The following is a 13,955-nucleotide window of genomic DNA, read 5'->3' on the forward strand; positions in this document are numbered from 1 at the left end:
CTAGTGTGAGTCTGATGCCATTATCAATCTATCATGGGTTGGGTATTGAAAATGTCAGTAATACAAGGACAAATCTGAAGTTTACAGATCAATCGATAAAGAATGCATATGGGATATCAGAAGATGTGATGGTGACAATAGGGGAATTGAGTTTTATTGTTGATTTTGTGATCATAGACATGCCTGAAGATGAAGAGACACCTATCATTCTTGGCCGACCATTCATGCGGACAAGTCGATGCAATCTCGACATGGATTAGGGCACGTTAACTTTAAAAGTTTATGATGATGAAATAACCTTGAATGTTATTGAAAACAAGAAGCTAGAGATAGAAAAAGAACATTACTATCAAGTAGGCATGATCAGGACAAATGTAAGAAGGCAAAGTAACATACTAACATCAGAAAAAGACGCAATAAGGCCTTCTCAACTACCACCACCTCCATTAGCAACTTCGAATGAAAAAATTCCTGGTTCCAGTCCAAAATCAAAGAGAAAGGAGAGGCATTATCCTCAAGTACGAGGAATTGTCCTGGTAAAGAATGTTTATCTACACGGATAGTGTGGTAAACCGTTGATCCATGTTGTAGCGGTAAATTCATGACCATCAAGTTATAGATAAACTTGACGTCAATAAAACAAGAGTCGCCACCGCGCTTTTATTGTTTCCAAAGGAAAAGGGAAAAGTTTGAAAAAAACCAAAAGATAATAAGTTTTCAAATCAAAACTAATAAAATGCCAGAGATTACAGGTAAGGGGGTTGGTTACACAGATGGAAGGTGTTAGCATTCAAAGTGTCCTAAGTACCCCTAGGGAGCCCTTTTTTATGTGTGTATGTGTATTTGGTATAAAAGATGTTTGAGAAAAATAGAGTGTGGGGATGAAAAAAGAATTCATTGATTATATTTTTATGTTTGAGAAAATAGAGTGTGGGGATGAAAAAAGAATTCATTGATCAAGCTATGGATAAGCTAGACATCAATAAAACCATAGTCGCCACCACGCTTTTATTATTTCCAAGGGAAAAGGGAAAAGTACGAACAAAACCCAAAAGATAAGAAGTTTTCAAATCAAAACTAATAAAATGCCAGAGATTACAGGTAAGGGGGTTGGTTACACAGAGGGAAGGTGTTAGCACCCAAAGTGTCCTAGGTACTCCTAGGGAGCCCTTTCTTGTGTGCATATGTGTGTTTGTACAAATGATGTTTGCAATAAATAGAATGAGGGGATGAGAGAAGAATTAATTAATTATATTTTTGTGTTTGACAAAGCCTCCGGACTTGTGCCTACGTACCAACATAAAAATGAGGGATCAAAACCTCGTAGTTCGTGGTAACAATTTCAAAAGTGAGTGAGTTTTTTTAATCAAAAGTTGATAAAAAAAGGCACAAAAGGCCAAAAATTTGAATGAAGTTGTTAGTTATTTTTGTTTTTTGAAATTTTAAGTCAATATGATTAGATTTATTTACAAGTTTTATTTTAGAAAAAGGAGTTTGAAAATTTAATGGCATAAGGCCAAAGTTTCTACTTGAAATAAGGTCTAAGTTTGCAATCACAAGTAAAGAAAGTTTTTGAAAAGGGGAAGAGATTTTGAAATTTAAGAAGTGGGAGGAGATGAATAGACTAATCCTAAGCATAAATTTAAAAATTAAGAGTTGAAAAGATTTGACCAATGGGATGCAATCCAATAGACAAGTATGTCATATAGAAAACCCACTTTCCCTTTGGACTTTGAATCAAGAAATAATTAGCAAGCAATTAACAACATCAGACATCATGAAGATCAATGCATCAAATAAAGATAGCCATATTCAAGCATGCAACTCCATAGCTAACAATCTTCTTTGTCTTCTCATGTATCAGATGAAATGCTCCTTGATCAACTCAGAATAAGACATTAGACACAAGATCAAAATAACAGTTTGTATCAAGACAATGTAGCAGATGAGTTCAAATGAATCCCAATACTTGCATTAGATGAAGGCTCAGTTTACAATAACTTGATCTAAGAATGTTGGCATTTGCCAAGTCCTTCTTGCACAGGGAATGTTGCCTAGTTCTAAGTCGAAAAGTTCAAATCAATATCAAAAGTCCACCAAACACTTTTTAGGGTTTTTGTTGTTTATTAAGTATTTTAAGGTCCTAAGACCACAAATAAAATCAACATGCACAAACAAATATATACAATCACAAGATATGGCTCAAATGAGCAAAGTGAAAATGGCATAAACATTAACAAATTTAATGAAATGTAAATGGCAATGAATGATAAATGACTAGAAATTAAATTGCATAAAGTAAATGACTTGAAAGTAAAGCAATATTAATAAGAGTTAGTTAAATGTTAGTCAAAGTTAATTGAAGGTTAGTAGTGTTTTGCTTTTTAATTGATTAAGTCATTCTTTGGAGAACACTCAACCATCTATTCACAAGCATGAATTCTTGAACCAAGACATATTCCATAGGAAGGAAAAAAGGCCAAGTTTCCATACAATACCATGAAAGATGGGAGACTTACAATCTCGCTTACTAGAATGATATACCTTTAAGGTCAAATTTAGCTATATGTTAAGCAAACGTAATTGAACTTATGTAGAAGTCACAACTATCTGAGGTCGGACAATAAAAATTTAGGTGTTAATGCATGTTACAGATTTGGTATAATGAACCGAACTCCGAAAACATACCACACACTAGAAGAAAAGATCAAAAGGGATGAACCTATCTCATCCATACTTGTATTAGTTCATTTGACACAAAGTCATTGATGAGCCAATTAGCCTTTGGATATTGAGACTTCATTGATCAATGAAAAGGATGGGAAAGAATGAGATTAAAGATGAAGATGGAGGGGAGATGAGAGAAACACAAATTGGTCATGGAAAGAATTTTATCAAATTAAAATCATTCATTCATTTTGGTAGATGAAATGTACATTTCATCAATCCCCTAAATTCAATGATTTTAATCCAACAAAAGTCAAATCAACCTTGACCAAGGCCCAAACAAATAGTCAAACATCACAAGACTATAAAGATGGCTCAACATAATTTTTAAACAATTAATCAATTAAAAATCAAATTAAAAATGCATTAAAATTCAATTTAATTTGGTCAAAACCTAAAATATCTTCAAACCACAAAATAAATGGCCAAGAGATTTATCCTAGGTCAAATAAGGTCAAAGGACCTTAGACAAAAAATTTCATGATTTTTGAAAATTCAGAAGTATTTATAAACAATTAAAAATATGCACAAAAACATTTAATTCATGAAAAATATCAAAATTAATCCAAAAAATAATTTTAATTCATAAAATTAAAGAGAAAAATATTTAATTTTTTTTGGTGAAAGTCCCATTTTTTTGGATTAAAAATGAAATTAATATGAATTAAACAAAATAAAGAAATTAAATAAAAAGTTAGAAAATACAATAAAACAAGGGCCATCAGATCTCCCTCATTAATTGAGGTGGCAGATCGGATGGCCACGCGCGCGCTATTTGTTATGTACTTGAGATAAAGCGCCACACACGTGGTAATCAAAACCAAGGGCCAAGATTAGATGGTTGGAACCTTGCCAACACACCACCGGAGCCCTAGCTCAGATCATCTTCTCCGGTGAGGATCACCTGACTGATCCAACCTAAACTTCATGCAAAATGGAAAATAAGGACACTAGTTTGAAGAGAAAATGCTAATGATCACGAATCTAGTCTCAATTTTCTCCAATTCCAAGTATATAAAAAGATATAGGGATTTGAATTTTAAGGATCATGAACTGAGTTGCTTCAATTTAACCTCAAAGCAACTCAATCTTCTTGCCTACATTGGTAGGACTTCAGCCAACCAAAAATCACAAAGAATAGTGAAGAATTGAGAGAGAATCGAAGAGATGAAGTTTCTGAAATTTAACCTTCAAGTAGCTTCAATTCAGCTTGATCTTGATATGGATTTGCTTGATTCTTCCTCCTCTTGCTTGCAGTGATCAATTGAGATGGAAAGGCTAATGAATTGTTGGAGTTTGAACTTCAAAACAAAAGGTGAAATTCAAACTCGATTTCAATGAAATCCTTAAGAAATTCTATGGAGTGAGGGGTCAGAGTCGTCTTGGCAAAGCTTAGGCAAGGTGTTGATGCATTTCTAAGCTCAGGGCACTTGTATTTATATGCTTACTCAATGCTTTTTGCACACTTCCATTAAAAATCCAAAATTAGCAATGATCTCATGCAAGCTTCCATGGGCGTGTACAAAGCCCAATCAATGATGTCTAAGGGTTCAAACTCAATTTCAAATGATGCTGAAATGAAATAAAGGGACCATGTAATGTTGAAATGAAAATTTGTCAGAAATCTTTCCAAATGGGGTCATGCATTACACACAAGGGAAAATCCCTCAATTTTGATACAAATGAGATGATCTTGGACTTTTTGGAAAGGTGAGATCAAGGGGAACAATTTTCATGTTGAACACTTTTCCATTTGGAGCTTGGATCATGATGAATTTTTAGGTGGAAGTTTGGAAAATCAAACATATTTGAAAATTTTCTAAGTACCAAGCCAAATGTTCACTTCTTCCACCTTGAACAACTTTTGCTATGGACTTCAAATGGAAACAATTTCTTCATCAAAGTTGTATCTGTTTCAAACCTATTCAATTTGGTCAGAAATTTGACCTTATTTGGATTTGTCATGAAGGAGTTATGCATTTTAGAAGTTGAGGAAAATCACTTGTTCAATGGTAACGACCCAAAATGACCTATAATAATTCCTCTTGGAAAATGCATTTGCAAGTTGAACTTGAACTTCCTCAAAACATAAAAGTTGAAGAGGACATATTGAATTTGATCATGAAACTTTAATGATTTTTATGTCATAAAAATTAAGCAAATTATGGTCTTGGGAAGTTGGCCTCCTAACTAGGGTTAAGACAAAATGACCTATAATCTTTCACCATAACAAATGACTTTCCAAGAAAAACTAGCTCTTGACTTACGCATGAAAGTTGTTTGAAATGTCATTGTGAGTAACATTTCTCTTGGAATCATTTTCATATGACAAAAATTATAGGATATAGGGTCTAGGGAACCCTAGTTTTGATTAGTTGACTTTCTCTGGTCAACCACCATGAACCATCTTCCTAGCTTGACATTATCTTGATTTTTGGGTCTCATGGAGGATCATATATGCATAATATGATGTAATATGAAGTATCCCTTTATATATTTGATCAATTAATGAGGAAACTTGATGAAGAAGTCACACAACATACCTAGATGAATCAGGGCTTCGAAGGCAAACAAGCTTCAAATTCTTGATAAATTCTTGATCAAAATGATATGTGAAGATCATAGGGACCCATATGATGTCTGGAGTTAATATGAATCATCTTTTGAATAGTCTCCTTGCATTGAGGGTCTCAAACCCTATATATGAGCTTGATGAGGCATTGATGGATGTACACACTACCTACAAAAACAACAAACTATATATTGACATATTTTTGGTATTTTAATTAGTAAATAATGAAAAACAAAGTATGATACAATCAAATGTGCTTGGTGATCTCTCCCAATGCCAACCCAATGAATAAGGGGTAAGGAGGATGGCAAGGTGTGATCCCAAAGCCAATGCATATTATGAGGTAGCATGAGGGATCTTAGGGTCAAAATTAGGGTCTTACAGCTGCCCCTATTTAAGGACATTCTAACTGAGGATGTGAAGGTTAAAATCTTCGTACCAACTCAATAGAATGGACTTAAATAACAACATATAGAAACAAATTTTAGTCCCTAAGAGACCTCATGATGCATTTGATATGAATCTTAAAAATAATCTTTGTGGGGAAATATTTCCACAAAGGAAAAGAATTCGGAGAGACTAAAAGTCCACAGAAGTATAATGGATTCCATAAGGAACATTCACTGGGGAGACAAAGACTCTAAGGGTAAACAAGTTATGCGTAGGCCAGGCAACGTCTTAAAAACTGCTGGAGACACGAGGGGAGTTTCCATGGAAATAAATCAATGGAAAGACTCGGTTGGGGATAAGGGAAAACTCTGCGGGGGAAACAGGTAGATCAGAACAAAGCTGAAATATCTGAATCAAACTCAACTAGGGAAGAATGATCTTCAACACAAGAGTACCAGAAATATATTATCTATTACCGGTTATTGGGTAGGAAGATAATGTATTATGACAGAGGGACATCCGTTACTGGTTAGGGTAAACATATCAAGGATGACTCGCTGAGGAAAAAGGAGGTGTATTCGTTACCAGTTACTGGGTAAGAATAACCTACTAGAGAAAATAGGATTTACAACTACCTGCTACTGGGCAGAAGACCAAAGCGAGAATATCTATCACTGGTTAAAGTGAACATATAAAGGATAAACTCAAAAGGAAGAATATTCGTCATCGGTTAGGATGAACATATCAAGGATAGACTGTCGGGGAAAAATAGGAATTATATCTATCAGTTATTGGATAGAATATCAAAAAGAGAATACCCGTCACTGGTTAAAGTGAACATATCAAGGATAGACTCAGTAGTGGAAAGCATGATTTATAACTACCTTTTTATTGGGTAGAAAACCACAAAGGGAGAACATCCGTTATCCGTTAGGATGAAAATATCAAGGATTAACTCTAAGAGGAGAAGTAGGATTTATATCTACCAGTTACTGGATAGAATACCAAAGAGGAGAAAATCTGTCACCGGTTAGGATGAACATATCAAAGATTAACTCTCTGGGGAATGAAAATAGGGATTACAGCTACCTTTTTACTGGGTAGAATACCACAAAGGGAGAACATACGTCATCGGTCAGGATGAACATATCAAGGATTAACTGCTTGGAGAAACATGAAAACGAATCCGCTGGGAAAATCAAGGAAGTAGATTACTTTTACCGGGTATTGGACAAAAGTAAAGTACTCAAAAATTGAGAAGAATATTACCAAAAGTATCTATCTAGGTAAGAACTAGAAAGAAACGGTTAAACAAGGACTCAACCCAAATGAGGATATAACTCAAGGGGAGTGGCTCCATCCAGATAATTAACCGGGGAGGAAACTGAAATAATGACCATCCACGAGGAAATAGCTCAGTGGGGAAATAAGAAAGGTTAAACTCTTTCTACTTAAGGGGTTGACACTCTACAGTTGAAGGAGGACAGACGCACCAAATCTGCATGGGGAAATAATATCACCAAAACAGGGAATTAGGAAAAAGGGAATAAAATGCAGTAAAATGTGTAATGAAATATCACATGTTGTGCTTTATGTATGAATATGTATGTACACCATTGATTATTATGCTGACAAAACCATCGCAAGGGATACAACTATCGCAAATTTGAATCATTACTGCAACACTCGGCTAATCTCAACAAGATGGAAACACCAACTGGAGAAGAATGTTGGGGATGAACACAAATAATCTGGCTCTGAATATCTTAATCCTTGCTGAGGATTCGAGTTGTCAACTCTGCGGGGAATTTTAGATCAGCACCATATCAAATGGGAGACGACCTTGCAGGGGACCAAATTAAATACTACTCAAAATCAATACTGTCGTATATGAACATGAACTCCGTCGGGGAGTACACGAGATAAAACTCTGCTTGGAGGATCTAGGAAAACCGCTGAGGATGTGAGGCTTCAATTCAGCCGGGAAAATGATTTTCAAAATGGACTGATCACCAGTTCAACTCTACTGGGGACAAATAATGAACTGTTTTTGGGATTTATCAAACCAACTGCTTGGGGAAGACCAACAAGGCTCCACACTGTCAAGACTTACCTATTTTCAGACTACTGTTGATATTCCTTACTGAAATTAACTGCTTTTTAAAGTGATTGCTTTTATTATTTAAGAAAAATGGTTAATTTATTTCAAAATTATCATCATAAAAATTCAATTTTATTTTAGCTGAAAAATAAATAAGAGTAGAAAAAATTGGATAAAAAGCTCAACTTTATTTGATAAAATGGTAGTTTGTAAATGATAAGACTCCATAGAGCTTTACAAAAGTTGAAAAATGGTAATTTACATGAAAAAGGGATACATTGAATACAATGATCACTACTCTCCCTACCAACTTCAATATCTGTTGCATTCTTGGCTTTGGTTGAGAATGATGAATCAGAACCAAATGACTTGCTCAAAACTGCTCCAATGACTAGGACCAACCGAATGCAGTTACTTGCCATAACCCTTAATTTTTTCCTAGAATTCCCCAAGACGGGGTACTCAATCTAGCGGGATAAATTTTTGTTTTATGTCTCTAACTATTGCCCGGATTTCCCTTTCGGGTTTTCAATCCACTGAGACGCTCATTTTTTCCTAAGCCACCATTTCGGGTTTTCAACTTAGCGAGTTGTTCTTTTCTTTTTATGCAAAGTATTTCTTGACTGCATCGACATTTACAGGACGCGTGAACTCTTCACCATCCATAGTTGTAAGAATCAAAGCACCGCCTGAAAAGACCCTCTTAACAATTGATCGGAAAAATAACAAGTGTATTATTTTGCCTGTTATAGTAATAAAGGGGAAATTCCCCGAATGTCGATCTCAAGGACTGCAAGTTAATATTGAGTTCAATTCATCGTTCAATTAAACAAAAATTTTAATTTGGGTTTTTAAATTAAAAATTGTAAAAATAAAGGCAACAAAAAATAATAATAAAAATAAGGGTTTGCAAGGTATGAGGGACAATGCCAGGGAATGTGTATGATTTATCCCTGTAACAACACTGAGTCACTATTGCATCAACAATATCAATTAATACTAGTTCTTAAGGGTATTTTCTCCTAAGTCCTTGGTGAGAAAACCTTTAATCATTCTACCCTAATTTCTATGTTCATAGGCATTTGGGGTGAAGTTAAGCTTTATTATATCAAGAATGCTCTGATTCACAAAGGGTATCCCTAGTCCTAGGTGATATCTACTACAGAGTAAACTTACGAAAACCTTACCAATGGCAGTCCAGCCTAATTGATAACCATAAAACAATCTCGATTGGTCCGAAAGAGAAAGCATTCAACACATCAAAAGGTTACCGTAAGAATAATATTATAAATGCAATTGTAAAATCATAGTCATTACAATTCTAAATCAGGGACTCCCCCTAGCATTGGGGGATTTAGCTACTTATATTGTTTAAAACAAATTCAGGATAAAAAATACACATTACAAGTAATTGGATGACTTGGACCTTCAATCGCTTTCGCTCATGAAAAACTTCCGCTCTCCGAATTCCTTGATCTCTGTAATCCTTCCTTGTATGACAATTTTGTGTTCGCCTCGTTCCAAGATGATATTTTCTTTGACAGAAGGTTCCCTTATATAGTGAAAATTCCAAGCAAAAGGTGGACAACTAAAAATTATCCTTGCAGCTCAAGCCCGATGATAAAAGCCCGAAAATAGGAAAATTGTGGGCCTGGGCTGACACGGCCCATGTCAGCTTTCTTCCCAGCTTGACACGCCTATGGAGAAGCAATACAGCTAGGGGTTGGCCTGACACGACCGAACATGTCAGGCTTCTGCTTTATTCCTACTTCTCCTTCTGCCTGACACGGTCCGTGTCCGGTGAAACGGGTGGTTGTGCCAGGCCTCCTGTATTGACTGTTTTTCATTCCTTTGCTTGCTGGAATTCCGCACTGTCTAGCTTTGCGTTTCTCGGTTCTTCTACCTGGACCTGTAGGACAAAAACACAAACATCCCATGCATAATATCACAAAAATATAAAATAAACATGACAATTAATGGAAATGCTAAAATATCTTACAGGAATTAAAATTGACTTTAAAAGTACCAAAATGCTTGTGCAGTGTCTCAAAATCCTCGAGTTCTTGTCGAATCAGTAACGAAAAGTTAATGAAAATGGTGACTGATCATAACGCCAAACTTAGCTCATTTCTTACCCTTAAGTAATGTTTTAGACGACACCGCGTGTCACTTCCCAAGATTTTCATTCTTAGCCTGACACTGCTGAGATCTTTCGCTAACGCCTTCACTCTTCCTTTTATAGTTCCTGCTTTTCCTCGTGAGTTTTCCGTCGTTCTTCCACTTCGAGGTACCGTTTCACCTGTCAACTTTTATATCACACTCTCACCAAGTCTCTCGGGGTTAACATGTTGCCACTCATAATTCAGAATATGCAATACCAACTCATAAGTTTGGATAGTTTCCCCTTTCATATCGCCTACACACAACACATACTTTTTGAGGTCTTTCGGGTTGTAACTGGGCTTGGGTTATGGTCTGGACATTACAAAAAAAACGGGAAACAAGTGGTTTTTGGGTCAGAGTAAATGTTACTATTATTTTCACTATGTTTGTTCATTTTCCCTCCTTTCCTTTTTTTTTCAATAGCTTGGATTTTTCTTTGCTATTCTTGTTTTTTTTCAACCGAGTGCCCTTCCTTTGGCCAGTGCTTCTTTTGAACCATCGAGTTTATTTTATTTTCTATTTTCTTTTCGATAAACCTCTTTTTTTTTGTACTCACCTTGCTTTTGAAACTTAGAATTTTAACCCAGCTTAATAATATCACCTTGACTCAGAATAGGGTAAGGAAGTGTTTTGGTCGCGGGTTACATTTACGGGGTTAAACAAATAATGGATACAAGCTCAAATGGGGTTTACAAAGGATAAAATTAACGGGAAGGCTAGAAAGGCTCAAGGCTATAATCAAACAATGTGCCTTAGTGTGTGTAGATATGCAGTGACAATCCCAGAGAATCTACGCAAATTCAGAGTGATAAAGACATACCTAAATATCGCTCATGATGATCAATGTGTTTGGCTTTTTATGCACTCACCTTGTTAGGTAAAGCTTGACAACATCCCCGGTACCTCTAGTATGGTGTGACATCCACGGTACCTCTAGTATGGCCGAGCTCAGTTTGTACCCAGGTCCATTGGTCGACAGACCAGGAAGAAGATCTTGCTTCCTGCTGGGTAAGTTCCGGAGGTGGGGGTACAAACTGTTCCTAAGGCTCCTCCTCTTATGCTTCTGTTGCATCCTCATGGTCACCTGCAAACTGCTCACCTGTAGCAAAGTGCTCAGTATCGTGGCCTTCCTCGGTGTCGGGGTCAACACTCACATATAGCCAGTTTACACAATCAGTAATACTATCTTTGTCTGGATCCAAAAGAGCCATAATAGACCATTTATGAATGAGAACAGAATAATAAGTGGGAGCAACAGAAATCATATGTTGCTGTGTCAGAGCTTCCATGTCAATTTTGGTCTTACCTGCTACCGAAGTGTCTTCAAGTAAAACCTCTTGATACCCGAAATGTTCAGCAATTTGGGTGATCATGCCTCCGGAGTACGCTCGGCCAACTCCGCCAAGATAATCAGCTGCAAAGGCAGCCACATCAATGACCTTATTTTGTGCCATTGAGTACATAAAAAATAACTTTCGCTGACTTGCTACACTCGTGCTATCGCCCCGTCCGAACAGGGTGTAAGCCAAACCCTTCTGGGCATAACCGAAACACAGGTTCTGGATGCCAGAGGCTTTAGCACCCTCGGAGGTGTAATCTTTCCTCCCCGTGATGGCAATTCAGAAGTCTTTTGGCGAAAACCCATATGGGACCGCCCCCGGTCCGTACAGCGGGAGTCGGAGTATCCCTGCCAATTCTTCCATAGATAATTCATGATAATTATTAAACAGGCGGAAATGTAAATTCTAAAATAGTACATAGTTATGTCTATCCATATCTTTTCGAGTTGGAATTCTAGCGTGCTTAAAAATTTGAGTGTGATGTGCTCATACGTCGGCGCATCAAGGCTCATAAACTCCAGCATCCCCAATACGTGGAACATCATGTCCAGTTCAATTTTTAGCCCTAAAGCATTCAAAGTTTGCTTGCACATATACCTGGTAGGTGTGAGCTTTCGTTTCCGATGGACTTGATACCGTTTTTCCTGTTCTGGATTGTCGAATAGAATTTTGTGCGGATTCGGGTTCCGGTTGGGTCGCTTCTGTGACCTTGACAGTCTACACTTGAACAGTCTCCGCACTACGTCCTAAATAGGCCAAGAGGGGTTAAATGTTCTACGGTCCTCAGCTTCTCGGACCCTAAATCAGAACTAGTAATGCCTAACCACAAATAACTTGTGTGACATTCCCAACTCCAAAAGGGTCTCCACTGAGTAGATGGGTCTCAAGCCAACTTGTTAAGGACTACTCCACACAAGTCGAACATGACTATACCTTTTTTTTATATTAATTGCACTCAAGTTCGGGTTAGAACTAATCTCACCACTCAGAGATCACCAGACACAATAAGCAGATTATATCACACAAAACAAAGATACATACATCAAATATACAATTATATACACACAAAAAGTAGGCTAAACCAACTGGAGACTATACCCCAACAAATTCGCCACTTAATTTTTGTAGCGGTAAATTCAAGACCATCAAGTTATGGATGAGCTAGACATCAATAAAACCAGAGTCGCCATCGCACTTTAATTGTTTCCAAGGGAAAAGGGAAAAGTACGAACAAAACCTAAAAGATGAGAAGTTTTCAAATCAAAACGAATAAAATGCCAGAGATTACAAGTGTAAGACCCCAATTTTGACCTTAAGATGCCTCATGTTATTTCATCATACGCATTGGCATTGGGATCATACCTTGGCATCCTCCTTACCCCTCATTCATTGGGTTTGTATTGGGAGAGATCACCAAGCACCATGTGATTGTATCATACTTTGTATTTTATCATTTACTAACCAAAATACCAAAAATATGTCTTTGCATTTGTCTAACTTTTTTTGTAGGTAGGGCACATGATCACCTTTGATCTATCAAGTCCATATCTAGTGTTTACGACCCTCATTGCTAAGAGATCAACCATAGAATGATCCACAATGACTCTAGGCATCATATATGAGTCCCTGTGATCTCTACATGTTATTTTGATCAAGAATTCTTCAAGAGTTTGGAATTAGTTTGCCTTGGAAACCCTAGTTCATCTAGGTATCATGTGTAACTTCTTCAACAAGCTTCTTCACCAATTGATCAAATATTTCAAGTTACATCTCAAATTTCATCATCTTATTCATATATTATCTCCCAATAATCCAAAAAGTCAAGAGAAGTGCAAGTTAGCAAGGTGGTGGATGGTGGTTGACTAGAGGATTTCATCTAATCAAAACTAGGTTCCCCTAGACCCTATCTCCTACAATTTTAATCATATGAAAATTATTCCAAGACAAAAGTTACTCTAAATGACATTACAAACAACTTTCATGTTGAGGTCTAGAGCTAGTTTTGCTTGGAAAGTCATTTTGCATGTTGAAAGATTATAGGTCATTTTGTCTAAACCCTAATTTGGAGGTCAACTTCCCAAGGCCATAACTTGCTAAATTTTTATGATATAAAATATTTCCAAGTTGAAAAATCAAATTCAAGGTGTATAATTCAACTTTTATGTTTGGATGAAGAGCTAATTCAACTTTTATGAGCATGTGATATGAGGATACATTATAGGTCATTTTGGACCAATACCATTGAACAAGTTATTTTCCTCAACTTAAAAAATGCATAACTCATTCATACCAAATCTAAATGAGGTCACATTTTTTTACCATTTTTACTATTTTTTAAAGAGATACAACTTTGGTGAAGACACTTTTCTCATTTGAAGCTCACATAAAAAGTTATCCAAGGTGAAATTTTCAAACTTCCACCTCAGAATTCATCATGACACAAGCTCCAAATGGAAAAGTGTTCAACATAAGAGTTGTTCCTGTTGATCTAACCTTTTGAAATAGTCCAAGTTCATCCATTTTGGATAAGGTTTGAGGGGTCTGCGCATGGTCTGTACATGGCTGCATCAATTGGCAAGGATCAATCTTCAAACAGCTGCACACTTTTGCCTTGCATCACAATCCACTTTCAGACTCAATTGCACTTGCATATGGACTTAAT

The sequence above is a fragment of the Lathyrus oleraceus genome, chromosome 1 (genome assembly GCF_024323335.1).
Source record: "Lathyrus oleraceus cultivar Zhongwan6 chromosome 1, CAAS_Psat_ZW6_1.0, whole genome shotgun sequence".
Lineage (NCBI taxonomy): Eukaryota > Viridiplantae > Streptophyta > Magnoliopsida > Fabales > Fabaceae > Lathyrus > Lathyrus oleraceus.